This window comes from Globicephala melas, chromosome 15 (assembly GCF_963455315.2).
Source record: "Globicephala melas chromosome 15, mGloMel1.2, whole genome shotgun sequence".
Taxonomy (NCBI): Eukaryota; Metazoa; Chordata; class Mammalia; order Artiodactyla; family Delphinidae; genus Globicephala; species Globicephala melas.
In genome coordinates, this window is record NC_083328.1 from 73,391,896 (window position 1) to 73,410,682 (window position 18,787).

The window sequence follows — 18,787 nt, forward strand, 5'->3', positions numbered from 1 at the left end:
CAGGGTTTGGGAGGAACGTTAACATAGCCTGGCTGGGCAGCAGAGCTGCAAACAGCTCCAACCTTCTAGAACTCAGCCTGAGACATGAAGCTTCTCCCAGAAGCAACCGCTGCAGTTTGACAGGCAGCTCCCAGGAATTTTCTGGCGAGATGGGCAGCTTCCAGGGTCGGGGCTTCTGGTGTGAAGCCAACAGTCTGCTCTGCTCCCCAAAAGGGCGACATGACTGACCTTGACCCCGGCATCCCACATGTCAGGGTCTCGGAAATTCTGCTTGTCACCTGCACTCTTGTTTGTGCCAGATACAGCTTTCTGTCCGCTCCCTTTCTTATTTCAGTAAATTTAGTTACAAAGGCAGTTTTCTCCCTCCATGGGGAATAAGCACCACTTGCCCTAAACCAGGGTCTTTCAGCTTGGGCACTGCTGACATCTGGGGCTGCGTCATTCTCTGCAGTTGTGTGCACTGTACGGTGTTTAGCAGCACCCTTGGCCTCTACCCGTTAGATGCAGGTAGCAACCACCCACAACGATGACAATAAAAATGTCTCCAGGGACTTCCCTGATGGTCCAGTGGTAAAGAATCCACCTTCCAATTCAGGGGACACGGGTCCAACCCTGGTCGGGGAACTAAGATCCCACATGCTGCGGGACAACTAAGCCTGCGCGTCACAACTACTGAGCTCTCGCGCCTCAAGTAGAGAGAAGCCCACGTGCCGCAAACTACAGAGCCCACACACCACAACTAGAGAGAAGCCTGTGTGCCACAAGGAAGAGCCTGTGTGCTACAACGAAAGATCCCGCATGCCACAATGAAGATCGTGCATGCCGCAGCTAAGACCTGACACAGCCAAAAAAAACCGAAGTCTCCAAATATTGCCTAATGTCCCCTGCGGGGGGGGTGGGTACAAAATTGCCCCCAGGTGAGAACCCCTGCCATAAATGGATAGCAGCACAAAAAAACAAATGTAGTGACATTACGGTTAAATTCCTGCTTGCCAAGGGCACTGAACATTTTCTTGCAAGGGGAGCAGGCCTCTTTGAAGACCACAACAGAGGGGTTAATGGAATTCCCTCCTTGATGACTCAGAAGGCTCAAAAGAGAGCACGATGACGTTCAATGCCATTAATGGCCTGGGCATGGATTCCTAAGATGAGGACCACTGGGCCCTGCCCACTGGGAACCATGCCTCAATCCAGTCAGTGGGACTGGCTGGGCCGGAGGCCAGTGGACTGGCCCACCGCCTGGGCTCACAGGAATTCTAGATGCTGTTTGGTCACCTGTGGAGAGACACCTGTGTGCAGTGGCCTTTGTCTAAAGTGGGGACACAAACTCAAATGCCTGCAGGGCCCAGGCAAGAGAAGTGAGTGACATGGCCTGGATTTAGGGTCACAGGGAGGGGTGGGGACCGGACCACACCCGTGGGGATGCCATTTTCAGAGTAAAAACAGTCAATACATTTTGAACACTGAGCGGGCCAAACAAGGCTCCTCTGGAGCTTGGCTGGGGGCCCATTTGCAGCCCTTCGAAGGTACCTGATCTTTCCTGAGCACCTACTTTGTGCTAGGTGCTGTGTGGAATGCTGGGAAACAGCTGCGATCACCAGGCAGGCCAGGCCTCTGTCCTGAAGGAGCTGAGATTCTGGTGGGGAAGACACAGATTTAACAAATGAAGATGAATTTCAGATGATCTTAAGTGCTTTGAAGGGAGCTGTCAGGATGACAGGATAGAGTAAATCAGGGGAGACCTCTAGGAGGTGATGTCTGCGCCGACACCAGAAGGTGGGTGAGAAGCCAGTTGTGGGCGCAATGCTTTCTAAGCAAGGGGAAAAGCAAGTGCAAAGGCCCTGTGGTGGGAATGAGCTGGGTCGGTTTGAAGACCGTAATAAAGACCAGAATGGCAGCAGCAGGGAGCAGCTGTGGCAGCCTGGCCTACCTGAGGTTGGACGTCACTTGCCCCCTGCCCAGGCCTTCCAGGTAGGCCACACCTGCTGCCCTTCCCGGGTGCTTAGGGGAAACGGGAATCAGATACAGCTCTTCCCACCTCTGTTCTTTGTTGTTTTGTCTTGGCCGCGGACAAAAGCTTCCCTGGCAGCAAGCTACGAAGTTATTTCTGCAAAGGGCTTTTGGCCAAAGGCAATAAAGTCGGACCGTGACAGAGTCATTATTCACGCCTAATTGCAGGCTGGTTCTCCGCTTCAACGGCCCGGCCAGGGCTGGCGATGCCGGTCACTGCCCCTCCCACCTGTTAACCCCGCACGTTCTCAGCACTGTTTACCCCCACAGAACCCACATTTAGGTTTCCAGAGACTGCAGTCTCCTTCGAGAAGAACATAAAATGGATGAAAGGCTATTTTAGCTGCTCGGTATTAATAATCCAATTATTTCTTCCCTTTCACCCAATCTGCAGCCATGGGCACCGTGCTCACCCATCAGGCCCCTGCTATTAGGAGATGCGCGTCTCATTAGCTCACCTTGGAAATGGCCTGACGCTTGGCAATTATTTGATAAGACTGTACTCACAGGCAGGGGAGGGAGTCTGAAGCAACTTTTACCAAATAACCCACTAAATTTAGAGATGGGAGTCAGAGAGAATCTCGAATGACAGGTCTGTTTCCAACCCTGGACTGCTGTGCTGTCTAATTAGCAGCTGGAAATAGACCGTCACGTGGGAGGACAGCCTGGGTCACAGGTGTTCTCTGAGCTGGGATCAGTTTCTCTGGGGGACTCACTGGGTGTCACCAGGTGTTACTGTGTGTCCAGGTGCCCAGTGGCTGGAAGGGAGTGAGGGCCGGGCTGCCCGTGTTCATGGTGGGGCGGGGCCTGGGGGTGGCAGGAGCCCACCCACTGCGCAGGCCGGGCCCTTATTACTGTGCACGCTCTCCCTTCCGGGGCCAGCTCCAATCAGCCCCACTTTCGGGGTGCGGATGCTGAGTGTAGCCAGGATTCTGGGAGCTGGCTTTGGCCCATAAAATGAGGGGGGGCTCCCAAACCCTCAGCAGTGCCTGAACTGCGGGGCCCCTGCCCGGGAAGAGCTGCCACACAGATTGGGCATTCTACTTATACCAGACTTAAAAAAAATTCATCTATCCATCCATCCATCCTCCATTCATTCATTCAAAAATGTTAACTGCTCATCCTGGGGCAGAGCCACTTACTCAGGGGCTGTACAGAGGTTTTCTAACTATTTTTGTCTGTCCAGCATCTGGTCCCCTTCTCTTGACAACAGTACCCTAATTTCCTCTTGAGGATTCTCTCTCCCCTGCCAAGATGCCCCACCCTCTCCTGCCATGTGACCAAAGGGTGATCCTATGACAAAAGTTGGCCAATCAGACTCTCTCACTGGGCCCCTGACATTCAAATAGAATGTCAAGAGCAGGAAAAAAAAAAGCAGGGGTGCATTTATCTCATTGGAACCCCTCCTTCAGGAGGCTGCCAGTCACTCCTGCTCCTAGGCCCCTAGAACTTCTGAAGCTAAAGCCTTAAGAAGGCCTGGCAGCTTTTACATGTGCGCTCTTAGAAGTCAGGCTACCCCGAGACCGCCATACTGTGAGGAAGTACAAGCAGCCATGGGAAAAGGCCACGTGGAGGAGGATGCAGCCATTCAGCTGATGGCCCCAAAGGAGCTCCCGCCTCTTGATCAACACTAGCTACCAGCCGTCTGGGTGGAGCCATTTTGGACCTTCCAGCTGACATCATCTGAAGCAGGAGAACCACCTGGCAACTCACAAACTCATCCGAAGTAAATAATCATTGCTTTCAGCCACTGAGCTGGGGACACACAGCTAAAGAATCCGCAATGACACTGATTAGAGCCTGTTCCTCCAACGGGAAGGTCTCAGATGACCTATGATGAGTCAACATTTTTGGTTTCCTGGGGCCAAGCAGATGAACACTTAGAGGAGAACATCATTCATTCATTCATTCAATCACTGTTTTGAACAGCGGTAAGCTGGCACAAAGATGAACAAGCTTAAGGAGCTCCTATTCTGGTGGGGGGATCACACACTGCCTCAGTTTCCTCAGGTATGAAATGGAGACGATAACAGGTCCTGATTAAGAGGACTGTCATGACGATTAAATGCTTGGCAACAAGTACCCATTAGATACTAGATTTTGTTATTATTATAATAAATTGAAGTTCCAACGCATTGTCCCTAGAAGGGTGGCCATCTGGTATGAACAAAGTGTTACAGCAAAGGAAAAACTCAAATGCCCACATGGGCCAGGCAGGTAACGTAACCAAGTATAAGAAAAACTTGAAACCCACACGCCTCCTTCTTTCCATCTCTCACTTTACCACTTTTGATAGAGGCATTCGAACACAGAAATACTGATCCATGAGAGAGGAGCAGCAGGGCAAGTGCAATGATAAATGGCAAATGGACTTGGTTGTACCCTCAGACAATAGGGAATGGGGGTGAGGAGGACTGTGGCAAAGTGGAAAATATACCATCAGTGGGGACAGGAGCCCAGTGCCGCCACATAGAGCCCACGTCTATTTTTCAGAAGCTGGAAACTCTCATTTTAAAAATGTGAAGTCTCACAGTTGTTAAAAATCTGCCAACTTCAAAAAATGTTAAAAATAGTGTGTAAGTCAGGGGCTTCCCTGGTGGCGCAGTGGTTGAGAGTCTGCCTGCCGATGCAGGGGACGTGGGTTCGTGCCCCGGTCCGGGAAGATCCCACATGCCGCGGAGCAGCTGGGCCCGTGAGCCATGGCCGCTGAGCCTGCGCGTCCGGAGCCTGTGCTCCACAACAGGAGAGGCCACAACAGTGAGAGGCCCGCGTACCGAAAAAAAAAAAAAAAATAGTGTGTAAGTCAAACAAAACATTTCTGTGAGCGGAATATGGGCACTGGTCAGCCAGCCTGTGATGTCCTATTCCTAAAGGATGGCAGAGCAAGGAGACCTCTCACTTTGTTCATCTGTAAAACGGGGATTAGAATATCCCTGTGCTATAGACTGAATGTTTGCATCCTCCCCAAATCCCTATGTTGAAACCTAATCCTCAATATCATGGTATCTGAAGTTGTGACCTTTGGAAGGTGATTAGATCACGAGGGTGGAGCCCTCAGGAATGGGATTAGTGCCCTAATAAAAGACCCCAGAGAGTTCCCTTGCCCCTTCTGCCATATGAGGACACAGAGAGAAGATGGTGCCGTCTATGAACCAGGAAGCAGGCCCTCACCAGACACTGAAACTGTTGGCACCTTGACCTTGGACTTCACAGCCTCCAGAACTGTGAGAAATAAATTTTTGTTGTTCATAAGCCACCCAGTCTCTGGTTTTCTAGTACAGCAGCCAGAATGGACTAAGACACCCTGAGCAAGCACTTAGACCACCACCTGGCATGCAGAACTTTCTCAGTTGTGTGTGGGTCCCGGAAAGGAGGTGAGAGAGGTAGGTCTCCTGCACGGTGATAGCTTCCTCCAGGAGGGGACAACTTGGGGAAAGGGGGGGTAGTTGTCATTCCCAGGGCCCAGGGCAGAAATCTTCGATCTAAGAGCCCTCATTACAAGGTCATGTCACAGATCCCTCATTAGAATGTCATGCCACTGATCTCACGGATTAACTTATGTATCTCAGGTGGTCTGAGACTGGTCAGAAGCAGAACATTCCACCAGCCCTTCTGCAGGGCCTGATGTCCCTGCTGTGGTATGAGGGAGGTATCTGCCGCTGTGAAAAGGATGTTAGCACAAAGCCTGGCTCCTCCACTGGGCTGGGTACCGGGAGGGGACAGGGACTGGTGACTAGGTGAGAGCAACCCCCTCCACTCTCACCTGTGCTTTTGGCAGATGACAAACAGGTTTCGACTCCCTTGCCTTGAGCAAGGACCCCAAACACTAGATTCAGATCCACCAGCACATCTCCAAGCCTCCTGCCTTGATTCTTTCTTCCCCAAAATATTTCCTGAGCACTCAGAGTGCCAGGCCTTGTTCTAGGTGCCGGGATACAAACAAGGTCCCCACAACCATGGGGTGTACTTTTTAGCAAGAGGACAAAGAAGCAAGTAAGTAAATCCAGGTAATTCCAGAGAGTGAAAAGTGCTATAAACATAAACCGAGGAGGCGTTCTTGACATTCTGAGGAGGTGACATTTGAGCTGAGACCTGAAGCATCCAGAGGGGCCCGACCTGTGATGCTCTGGAGGAAGAGCGGTCCAGGCAGTGGGAACAGCAAGAGCAAAGGCCCTGAGGTCGGAACAAGCACTGATGCAGCCAAGGAACAGAGAGGAGGCCAGCGTGACTGGGTGTAGCATGCTGAGTGGAGTGAGACGGAGGTGGAGGCCAGGCGGTGCAGGGCAAGGTAGACTTTATTACGGGTGTAGCGGGCCCCTGGAGGGAGGGTTTTATTCGAGGAGCTGCTAGCTCCTACAAGCCCTTTTGGGATTTTGCAGAAATGCACCCTTTCTAGCACTTACTCTCCTGCTTCAGCAGCCCTCAGCCTCAGTTGTACATTGGAATCATCTGGGACCTGTAAAACAGCCTGATGTCTGCCCCTCCCCTCCACCCAGGGGTGCTGATTTAATTGGTCTGGGTATGGCCTGGGCACTGGAACTTAAGAGCTCCCCTGGAGATTCTATTGGGAACCCCGGCTCCACTCACAAGCATCTCCCTGTGCACACAGTGAGGAGCCCCATCCTGGGCTCCTAGGACACACTCAGGGCCCTGTCCTATAGGTCCTTCCCCTACAGGTCAGCTCCTTTCCTGAGATGGACTCACTGAGGCCTAAAAGAGGAGGTGGGCGGGGCAGGGTTAGGGGTGGACATGACGTAGCTCATCAGCTCAGGAAGCCACAGAGTCAATCTCTAAGCCCAGTTATGCCTTCAGCCTGCTCCTGTCCCTCTGAGCTGGACGTTCCTCATCAGCAGGAAGGAAACCAATGGTTTTCTTATGAACGGAGTGGCTGAAAAGACCATACAGGATGCTAGGCGTAAAAGCACTTCAAAAGTTAAAAAGAACTGACGCAGCCACTATAGAAAACAGTGTGGAGGTTCCTCAAAAAATTAAAAATAGAACTACCACATGAGGGACTTCCCTGGTGGCGCAGTGGTTAAGATTCCGCCTGCCAATGCAGGGGACACAGGTTTGAGCCCTGGTCTGGGAAGATCCCACGTGCCACGGAGCAACTAAGCCCATATGCCACACATACTGAGCCTGAACTCTAGAGCCCGCTAGCCGCAACTACTGAGCCCATGCGCTGTAGCTACTGAAGCCCACGCGCCTAGAGCCCGTGCTCTGCAACAAGAGAAGCCACCGCAATGAGAAGCCCGCGCACCGCAACGAAGAGTAGCCCCTGCTCGCCTCAACTAGAGAAAGCTGGTGCAGCAATGAAGACCCAACGCAGCCAAAAAAACAAAACAAAAAAACCAAAAAACTACCACATGATCCAGCAATTCCACTTCTGGGTATTTATCCCAAGGAAATCAAATCACTTGAAAAGCTATCTGCACTGACTCCCCTGCCATGTTCACTGAAGCATTACTTACAGTAGCCAAAATATGGAAACAATCTAAGTGTCCACTGAGGGATGAACGGGTAAAGATAATGTGGTATATGTCTATAATGGATTACTCAGCCATACAAAAGGAGGAACTCTTTCCATTTGCGACAACACAGATGGACCTTAAGGGCATTATGCTAAGTGAAATAAATCAGAGAAAGACTAATACTGCATGATGTAAATCTAAAAACAAAAAACAAACCCATAATTGAACTCATAGCTACAGAGAACACATTGGTGGTTGCCAAAGGTGGGGGGTGGGGGATGAGCGAAATGGGTGAAGGTGGTCAAAGATATAAACTTCCAGATATAAAATAAATAAGTCTTGGGGATGTAATGTACAGCATGGTGACTACAGTTAACAATACTGTACTATATATTTGAAAGCTGCTAAGAGAATAGATCTTAAAAGTCCTCATCACAAGGAAAAACTGCACCTATGCGTGGCAATGGATGTTTAACTACACTTACTGGGTAAACATTTTGCAATGTGTACATGTATCAAATCATTACATTGTAATCATTATGTTGTATATCTAAAATGTATACAATGTTACATGTCAATTATATCTCAATTTAAAAAAGCTAAAAAGTATCTACAAATATAAGCAATAATAACTATGACGGCAATAACATCTACGTTTTGAGGCAATTTCCATGTACCCACACACTGTTCCAGTGTTTCACAGTAACTCTAGGAGGAGTCTACTGGGATTGCCCCCATTGTACAGAAGAGGGCTCTCGGCTCAGAGTGGTCAAGTGACTTGCCCAGCTCCACCCAGCTTCTGAATGGCCAAGCTGGGATCTGAACCAGGAAGTCTGGTTCTGGAGTCTACGCCCTTAACCATGATGACACATGGATTCTCAGGGCGTTATGTTCAATCATCTGTACCATCTTCATCTCCTGTCCAGGTGGAAACCACCGATACCCAGATTAACCCGAGAACTCATCACCCCATTCACTGGAGAGCCTGGTCCACGCCAACCACATGCGTTTATTTCACTGGCTGGACTGGGACATTTTAGGAACATGTCAACAGGAAGGGTGAGGGGCAGAAAGAGGGGCTTGGGGACAAATCTGAGGCAGAAACTGTGGGTGCCTCCCCTTCCGGTCATTCCCTGGTCTACAGGACCCCAGTTTTTTCAGGGGGTGGATCTTCCCCCACCCTGGCAACAAACCAGCATTAGTCTAAGCCAGTGGTTCTCCAGGGGGTTAAATCATTCCCCAAAGAGGCGTTTCTCTGGAATTTGTGAGGTTTTGGTTGTCACATGACTGGGGGATGCTTCTGGTGTCTAGTGGGGTTGCAGGGATGGCGGATAATGCAATGCTCCACGCAGTGAAGAATCGCCCCATTTCCAGCATGACTTTTGGACATCCCACCAGACACTCATGTAGGTGAAAAAGCTTTTACATTGCCTGACCTTAGACATGAACTCCGCTTCACACATAAACGCCAAAGATGTATTTGTGTGGTTCTACCCTATGCTGAATTTTCCAGGAATGCAACCGCTAAGTAAACTGAGGGAAGACTGTAGTTTGTTTCCTTTGGAAAATTTGGTAAATTGTTCTGCTTTGGAAAATCGTATTACTTATGGCCATAGCACTTGTGGTCTTCAAGTTGCCAAACCCAAACATCTGTATCCCACTGCATCTGTAGCTGTCAGATTTATGTGATTCTATACTAGTGTGAGCATCTGACTGCTTCTTACACCTTCTAATGTAGTTGTGTCTAAGTGTTCATAGGCTGCAATATATATGCTTAATTAGAAATCACTTTCCTTTTTAGCTTTTCTTTAAATTACAGTGAGGGTACTTTATTGATTAAAATATATGTGTAGACAGGTTATATTATCTATGAATTTACTTCAGGTAAACTTGGCAAAATCTGTTTGTTATAAGAAGAAGGTGTTTGACCTGCTAATTTGGGGAACAACTAAGCTAAACCGAACATAAAAACCCTATTTCCCTTTGTCAGTGTTTGGCTTAGAGGCTAGTACAAAACCCAACCCCAGGGCAATGAAGCTAAACCTAAGTCTGCTGGGGTGGGGGTGTTCTTGGAAGGATTTTGCTCTCTAATTAAAAGAGAGATCGCAAGGAATCCTGCTCTTTATTCCCATTTTGTAGGGGGATGTGATGTCTGGAGCTGTGGCAGCCATCTTGAGATCATGAAGCAACAAAGACCATGAAGCTGAGGACAGAGGAACAGGCTAGGAACATCCTGGGTCCTTGAGGACATTATTTTTTAGCAACAAATTGGCCCTTGGGCTCCCCCACTTTGGATTCTCATTATGTGAGAATTAAGTGTTGCTACTGCACAAGCCACTCTCAGCCAGGAATTCTATTACTTGCAGTGAACACATCTTGATTCACACTCAAGTGATTAGGACTCCAAACCACTAAGACTCTAGTAGGCTCTCCTCCTCTCTGAAATATCAAGGTAAGTGGCCTGCAATCAGAAGTCTGTGGACAGTGCCCGTCTCTAGAACAGGCCAGAAATGCTGCTTTTGGATGATGTGATTTTCACCAGAGCATGAACATCTCCTGGACTTTTGTGGCTAAAAACACTCCCCTGTTCTGGCTGCTGAGGTGGGTCAAGTCACCCGCTGGGACCCTGGTCTCCAGCCAATAAGAAAGGCTGTTGGCAGCATTCTTCTCCTAACACATCTGGCTTCCACCTGGCCAAACACATCTCGGGTACTGTTCATGGTCTCCGGGGACAGCCCTATCCATCAACTCACACACACAAGCCCTGCTCATAACGACTCTGAGTTTGGGATAGAACTTATCCAAGTTTCAATCAAGGCCCAGGTGTATAAAGCAGTGGATACAGGCCTTTCGTAAGACGAAGCTACACGTCAGAGGCCAGGGCCACCGGGCAGCATGTGTTTTGGAATCATATTAAGAGACCGTGGAAAATTCAAAACAGTGGCAGATACTGGTTAGAGAGAATTCCACGAAGTCTGGGTCTGGGCTGGAGGAGAAGCTCTGAAGACCATGTGACCAGCTGTTCTACCAAGGAGGCACTGTGCTGCCTGTAAGGCCCAGGATCCCATTTGAACTTCAGCAGTTTCCCGAGGGCATCTGCTGCAGAGTGATGACTATTTAGCTCTGTCTGCTAATCACTGAGCAATGAGTAGATGGACAAGGTGGGGTGAAGGGGCTCAGCCTGGGCCTTTGGGAATTTCTCAGGAGGATCATAAAGAGGTGAGCATGTGGGATGTCTAAAAATATTCATCCAATTGATGCATGACAGGCACTGGAGTGGGGGACGAGGGAGGAAAGCCCATCAGGGAACAAAATACATTCTCCCTAGATGATTGTGTCCAGTCCCAGGGCTTAAAATAACATGGATGTACCGATGACTCTCAAATTTCACTTGCCAGTACCAACCAGCTCCAGACTTGTGTATCCAGCACCCAGTGAGCCTTCCGCCACCCAGGTCGAGTGTCATCTCAAACCCAACATTTCCACAACTACATTCTGGATTATCCTCGCTCCTCCAAACCTTCTCTCCTCGTCTTCCCTACTTAGGAATCACCATACTCCAAGCTGCCCAGTCATCTTTGACTCCTCGGCCTTAGAGATATATGGGGCTGAGTCAGTCTCTGTTGTGGGGTTGTCCTGCACATTGTAGGGTGTTTAACAGCATCCCTGGCCTCCACCCACTAGATACCAGTAGCATCTCCTCCCTAGTTGTGACAACCAAAAACACCTCCAGACATTGCTAAATGTCTCCTGGGGGGCAAAGTTGTCCTTGGTTGAAAACTACAGCTCTTCTCTCACTTTGAGTATCCAATCCACCAGAAAGTTCCACAGGCTTTGCCCCCCAAATATATCTCCAATTCACCCATTTCACTCCATCTCCATTCCTACCACCAAAATCCTGGCCCATATCAGCTCACCATCCTCATGTCTCTGCTTCCACCTGCAAAGCATCCCTCTCATGGTAGCCACTGACATCTTTTTAAAACACCAATCCTGTCATTCCCTGACTTAAAACTCTCCAGTGGTTTTCCATTTCATTTGAAATAAATTCTAAATTTCTCACCTTGGCCCCCATTTCTCACCACTGACCTCAACCCCCACCCCCACCCCACCCCGCCGCTTACTCACTACCCTTCACCCCACTGGACTTCTATTTGTGTTTTAAACAGGTGTCTTGAACAGGCCACTCCTCTCCACCTCCAGGCCTTTGCACTGGCTGCTCCTTCTACCTGGAATGCTCTTCCTCTACATCTTCCCCAGGTTGGCTCATCTCAAAATTTAGGTCAAAACTCAAAAGTCACATCCTCAGAGGGGCCTCCCTTGACCACCTGCCAAAAGTTGCCCTCCCCCACTCCCCATAATTTCCCATCACGTCACTATCTTATTTCCACCGTACAGCCTGGCACTTTCTGAAAGAGCCTCGGACTCGTTTGCTTGTGTATTATCTGCTTTCTCACCCTCTGGAATGTAATTCCATGAGAGTAGGGTTCTCTCTTGTTCATCCTAACGCCTAACACAGTGCCTGTCACACAATAGCTGCTCAATAAACACGTGTGCACTGACAAATAAGAGGAATGACCTCTTAATCTGTACTGCAGTTTCCAGAACACCTTTATATGCCTGATCTCATTTAGAGCATTTCCTCTGCCTTCTGGCTGCCCCTGCATCAGACAGGAGTACAAGATATGCACACTCGATGGGCCCTCTTTCCACCTCTTTGCTGATGTGGAACACACACACACGCACACACACACAGGGCACTCTGGTTCCCTTCCAGCAGCCAGGGCCCTCCCTGGGAGTTTGATTCAGCAGGGTCTGGAATTTGAGCTTTTTAACAAATACCTCCAGACGACTCTCATGGTGGAAGGTTGGGCAAACACTGCCCCACCAGAAGTCACAGAATCGTAGAAGTCCCTCGCTGACTGTCTCAAGGACCTGTAGGGACCCGGGCCACTCTCTGCTGGAACGGGCTAAATGCCTTGAGCCGTCATGAGCCTTACTTCAAACCGTTGGAGCCTAGAAGACACTAGGGTCTGTAGCCCATCCAGGAGGAAGAGTTTCAGAAGAAGAGACCTTCAGCCCCTTACCCCTTAAGGATAAAGGTGCAGAGTCTCTCGCGGGAAATGAGACAGGCTGGGACCTGGGACCCTTTGCTGCAGTGCCGCAGTTCTTGCACCTGCTCAAACGTCTCCTCGAGCAACAAAATACAAAGAAACTATAAGGGATTAAAAATAGCTGTGCGCATGCACAATTGGGGCAAATTCTGGACAACAAGATACAAAGAGACCAAAAAGCTCAACTGCCACTTTTAAAGAGCCCGGAGCAAAAACAGGGCACTGCGCATGCCCCCTGCACACAACACCACCTAAGGGGGGGGCAGCCCACCTAAGCCACCGCTCCAGTCCGACCCCTGGACATACCCCTACCATCACCCCATATAAGGAATCAGCTCACACACCCTGAGGGAGGGAGCGAGCCAGCAAGGGAACCTGTACTTGTTCTTACCCCCCACCCCCGCAGCAGCAGGGGCCCCAATAAAGCCTTACCTGAAAAAAAAAAAATTCAGGCCAGGTAGCACCTGTCAGACACTAAGGCAGAAAAGTCCAGCCTCCAGCACTTGTTAACCTCAGTGGAGGGGCAGGGGAGGCTGTCCACTAAGCAGCTGTTTCTGCGGTACCCCCTCGACCAAACTGGAAGCAGGTCCATCTGGCCATCATGTGTCACATTCATGTCCCCCCTCATCATAGGCACTGGCGGTCTGCCTCCCCAGCAGCCAGGCTCCCTTTCCCTGGTGTCCTCTGGGGCCTTGGGGTCTTAGTTGGTTTGCCCCCAGCTCCAGGGCGGGCCCTGGGAGCCTGGCCTAAGCCCATGGTCATTGACTCATTTCCATGGCCAGTGGCTGACCTGGAGTGAGCACGTGACATAAAACAGTCTAATCAGAGGGACGGTTGGGGCTTGGGTGGGCATTACCAGAAAAGAGGCTTGTTCTTTCCTGGTGGGCTCAAACCAGAGAGAATGAGAGGACAGCTCTTGAGCTCAACTCCTTAATCATGAGAACAGCCAATGTTTCCCCAGGGCTTGCCTGTGTCAGACACCATGTTAAAGCCCTTGACACTGATGATCTCATTTTAGCCTTTCCTACCAGCCAGGAGAGAGGTGCTGTGATTATCGACATTTGCTGGTTGAGAACATTGAGGCAATAGAAAGGTTAAGTAACGTGCCGTGGATCACATAACCGGGCAGGTAGCCACGCAGCCTTGCTCTCCTGACCACGGTGCTAGAGGCTGCCCGCCTCTCAGAGCTGGAGAGAGAAACCAGCCCCGTGGAAGAAAGAGCAGAGACGGAGAGGAACAGATTTTCAGGCCAAAATCTGAGCCCTGACTCAGCTGCGCCTGAAGCTGTTACCTTAGCATTTTTTGGTCATGAAAGCCAGTAAGTCCCTTTCTCTTCTTAAATTGATTTGTGATTTTTTCCCCCTACTTTCTGTTGCTTACAAGAGAAAAGGTCCCGGTTACTTCCCAGTCCTTCTAGGAAAGTACCCCTGATAATCCACTTGCGACTTGCACACAGCTGCTGCCCAGTAAACACCAGCAGATGCGGGTGAGGACGGCTCTCGCTTCCCACCCGTTAACCCGCTGGGTCTGTAACCCTGACACCCACCTGCAGCCAGCCTAACGCCACTTCCCCTCTCCTCTCCGAGTGAGGCCTGGTTCCCTAGCAACCACCCCAGTTAGGCAAACACGCCATTTATCAGGATGCCAATTAATTATAATGATCTTAATGATCTTCCAATTAGGCAGCGCCTTGCATCTGGATCAGGGGCACTGCAGATTCCCCGCCAGGGCCCATCACAAGGAAGTGCGTGGAAGGTAGGCCAGGGTGAGGCCTCCCTCACCTGGAGGTCAGCACTGAGAGGAGGCCCTACCTTCCACATCCACTGGTCACACAGGGCCCAGGCCTGAAACAAAGGGCCCTGGACCCCCTCCCCTCCCCCACCCCTCCAGGGACAGGCCGATGCGACTCCATCACCAACCACAAGAGGGCCACACCTCTTGGAGAATTTTCACCCTCTTGCCATTGTGCCTTCAGTGGGCACGAACCCTCCCCTCAGATCTCATGGCTTTTGGCTGTCAGTCCGCGTGATACATCCCTTTGCATCCTGACTCAGGGAGAGTGTGTGCGTAATTGCAGGGAGAAGGGAACATGGCCAGGCAATCACATATTTTCCTCAAGGCATCCCTCACCCCCAAAACCAAAATACAAACCCCAGCCTCCCCCAAACACTGGAGATTTTTGGAGAGAAGTGGGACTACTGAGGGGCTTCTGCCTTTCAAAGTTTGATCGTCTAATTGTGTTTCTTTTTTTTTCCCCACTGCATATCTGTTTCTTCTACACTTGGAATAAAGGCCAAGGAGGGAAGAGAGTACAGTGGGTCAGAGTGGACCCCGGAGGCCCAGGGTCTTGCCAATCCCAGCTGTACCACTGACCAGCTGTTGGAAAGTCACGATCCTCTCAGTGCCTTAGTTTCCTCCTCTTTAACACGATGACAATCACAGGACCTACCTCCCAGGTGTTTTGAGTGAATGAAATGAGTTATCATGCCTAAGGATTTAGAACAGTGCTTGGCCCATGAAACACTACATAAGTGTTAACTATCATATCAAGTCTAGACTAAACCCTTTCTTTTAAATACAAAATGGTCAGAAATGATGATATTCTCCTGCAGGACAAGGCTTTCAGTCTCTTTCTGAGGGAAGGAAGTCTAAAAACAGATTGGATGGAGTTGGGCCAGATTCCCTGGCTGGCTAACTCAGAAGACCAGAAGCTGCCCCCTTGAGGCAGGTCCAAACAGAAAAAGCGAACATATCCAGGGAAAGGAAGAGGGAAATATTATTCCCAAATCTAAAGGATCTTCAAGTGTGAGGGTGTGCGACCGCACACCAGCTAGGTCCTAGGGATGGCGGCTAAAGGGAGTTGCTGGGCAGGGGACACACACATGTACATACACCACACACAGTCTCACACACAGCCGCCTGGTCCTCCTCCAGGCGGAGGCTTTTTACAATTAACTCATCACTCAACCCTCAAGTTTGAAAACTTAACATGCTATTAAGGTTTCAGGCAAAGCCATAAATTCAAATAAAAAAACCGAAAAATATACACAAAGCCCAAAGCCCAAACCCACACTGACTCTCAGCCATGGCAGCCATGCCGACATCATGCATTTATGTGCATAAACTTGGCCCAAGGAAGATCCTTCGTGAGCAAACGTCCAACTGCCATCAGCAAAGCCTGCCACCATCTCCCCTCGAGCTGCTATGAGGACACTAAGTTACACACCCGGACAGGCTGTTGTGATGAGTTCTCTCCTCCACACATGGGACAAGCACAGCTGGGAGAACCTCTCTCACCAGGTGAGTGGTCTTCAGTCTGTCCTCCCCACCCCCTTTCTACATGGAATGAATGCCTTTAATTTAATTAAAACCCTCCAGTGGCTCCACAATGGGTAGTGGAGATGCAGCAATAGCAAATCTCCTTCACTATTATCTACAAGATGAGAGTAACTGTTCCTGCTCCGGGGAGAGACACTGGGTGTCCTCCAGGGAAAGCCCATCCTCCCTGCTTCTCTGGCCCCTAGAGAACCTGCCCAAGAGCAGCCTCCCTTCTCTGCCCCAAAGGAAGGTAGAGCGGCGCTGTGGGAAAGAGGCAGGGGACAGATGGAGGGGCACGCGGGAGGGTGTCCCGACATGCACAGATGTGCAAATACCCAGATTCAAATGTAAGCTAAATGTAATGACTTGGTTAATTAAATATTGACTTTTAACTCAAAAAGTGATTAAAACAAGCTGCAGGAAAGGCTGTCCAGAGAGCAGAGGGGGCAGGGAATTGATTCAGAACTTTCAGGAAGGGCGAAGAGGAGAAGGAAAAAGGGGACTGTCAAAATGAATGTCTGGGCTTGTCCTACTGTGTGCAGGGGCCATGGTCTTCAGTCTCTACACGGGGAATTGCGGACAGAGGTCACTGGGCAAAACTAGGATTTGTGGGTGTCACCTTACTGTTTCACACCCTTAGACCGCATCTCTTTTCCTAGCTGCCCTCAAAGTGAACTGAAAGCTTGTGGTTCTCAGGAACTCGAGCCTGTTCATCGCTTTTCTCTGGGTCATAACGCGGTGCCGGGCACCAGGAGGTGCTCCATAAAGGCTTGCAGAACGAATGAATGAACTACTATAAAGAATATTAAAAGAAAAGAAAAAGTACAGTTCTAGAAATCGCTGCGGCTCCACTGTCACACTCCGAAATCCTCGGGCGGCTGGACGGGAGCATCTCTCTACAAGGAGATGAGAACTGGTTCCGACCCAGCCTAGGAGGAGATTTGTCTTTATAATCCCATTTGCTTTCAGTAAGTGCGAGCTCCCTATCACTCTGAAGATCCGGTCCACTGCTTTCCCGTGTCCTGCCCGGACAAGCCCCACGTGGTCTGGCTTCTAGCCGGTCCGTTGGGTCTAAACTCAAAGGGGTCAAAGAGGCCAGCCCCCTGCGGCCGGCGAGCCCAGGAGCGCTGCCTCCAAGGTCTCCAAGGCTCCGCGAGGCGCGTCGGCGGGTCAGGGGCGCGGTGGAAAGTCCTCGCCCGCTCGCCCAACCCGCCAGAGGGGTCAAACGGGTCATCCTCCCGCGGCCCGCCGGCGCCGGAGCCACCCTGCAGCCCGCGCTCTGCGCTGGGGCCGGAGCCTAGCGGTGGGGACTGGCCCCAAGCTCACCTGGGAAGCAGTCGCGGCCGCGCGCGCCCCGGGGCCGACTCCGGCCGCGGGGAGCCCCCGCCCCGCCCACCTGGCCCCCGCGCCCCACTCACCAGCGCGCACGGCCCCGGCGGCCTCAGCGGGCGCTGGGCGACGCCGCCTCTACCGCAGCCCGGCCGGGCCGCGGGGCGCAGGGGAGTCCGCGCCGCTGCTGCTGCTGTTGCTGTTGCTGCCGCCGCCGCCGCCGCTGCTGCATCCCCAGCGAGTGCTGCTGCCGCTCCTCCTCCCCTCCCTCCGCCTCCTCCCGCCTCTCCGCCCTCTGGCTCCGCCGCCGCCGCCGCCGCCCCCCGGCCCCCGCCCCGGCGCGCCGCCCTCGCCAAAGTCCGGGTCCGCGCCTTGCCCGGGCGGCTCTCGCATCGCCGCAGCCTGGCCGCCGCGCCGCCCGAGCCTGCCCCTTGGCACCGTGCGGCCCGGCCCCCCGACTGCCTGCCTGCCGCCCAGCTCCGCGCGGGGGAGGCGAGCGCGCGCCGCGGAGGGGAGCGGCGGGCCGGCAGCCGCGGGGGACCCCGCCGCGGCGCCCTCCCGGTGCCCCAGCGCGCGCGAGCTCTTTACCTCTGGCTGGAAGGACGGGCGGCCCGGCTGGCCCGGCCCTGCTGTCCCCGGCGTCCGGCCCCGGCCCCGAAGTCTGGCCCCGGACGGCTCAACGGCGGAGAGCGGGGGTCCGGACAGCCCTCTGCCTCCTGATGCCTCGGGACCCCGCTGGCCGCGCTCCCGGCGCCGAGCGCGCACCCTCGCCGGGCCACAGACGCACACTCACCCGACACACACTCGCTCCAGCTCTCCCTCGGCGGAGAGTTGAAACAGCTGTGGGATTCGCCCAGGAGCTGGAAATGAGGGAGGGACGCGGGCCGGAGCCGTGCGTGTGAGGGTGTGTGTGTGTTGACACACACACACATGAGGGGGGCATCTCTAATAACTCAAATATTGCAATAAAGTCAGGAGGGCCATCGATCAGGTCCACTTGGCTGGAAGCGAAGAGAAAGAATCCTTGCCTCTTTTCCGCTTTCTTTTTCTCCTCCCTCTGAGCTGGAAGGAGCCAAGTGTTCCTCGGGACGTACGACGGTCCCGGCCGGGCGCTCTCCTCGTAATGACACGTTAATAAATGTTTTATCTGCTTTCACAAGGGCTCGCCCCGGCCTGCAAACACCCGACCGCCTTCGCTGAAAGCCCGGCGCTCGCCTCTAATCACACACGTTAGCTTTTGGAGACGCCGGCTCGAGCTGTGGCCCGCGGCTGGGTCGAAGGGTGAACTGCCCACGCGCCCAGGAATCTCCCTGAGACATTAACTTGAGCTCACGTGAAAATAGCTGCCGTTGCCCAGAAATGGTTCGGGAATAGGAAAGAAAGGAGGAGAAAGTGGCTTCCTCCGAAAGGGGAGGAATTCGACTCAAGGTGGTGCTGTCTACCGCGCTTTCCACTGTCCCCAGCGTCGCAGAAGAGGCCAGAGGGGGACCTGGCTGATAGGGATGGGCAATGAGCCGGCAGAGAACCAACTAGTAGCTGCAGAAA

General features: G+C 52.0%; 1 protein-coding gene across 3 annotated transcripts in view; it reads right to left on the reverse strand.

Moving 5' to 3' along the window:
- The window catches only part of SULF2 (sulfatase 2), a 141,073-nt gene extending 122,618 nt beyond the window's left edge, over positions 1–18,455 (reverse strand). Inside the window, exon 1 of one of the 3 annotated variants that reach the window (XM_030848796.3) lies at positions 18,036–18,455. The gene's annotated coding sequence lies outside the window, so the exon portion shown is untranslated. The other 2 variants (XM_030848792.2, XM_030848791.2) reach the window with 2 other exon arrangements.
- Between the last annotated feature and the right edge of the window lie 332 nt (positions 18,456–18,787).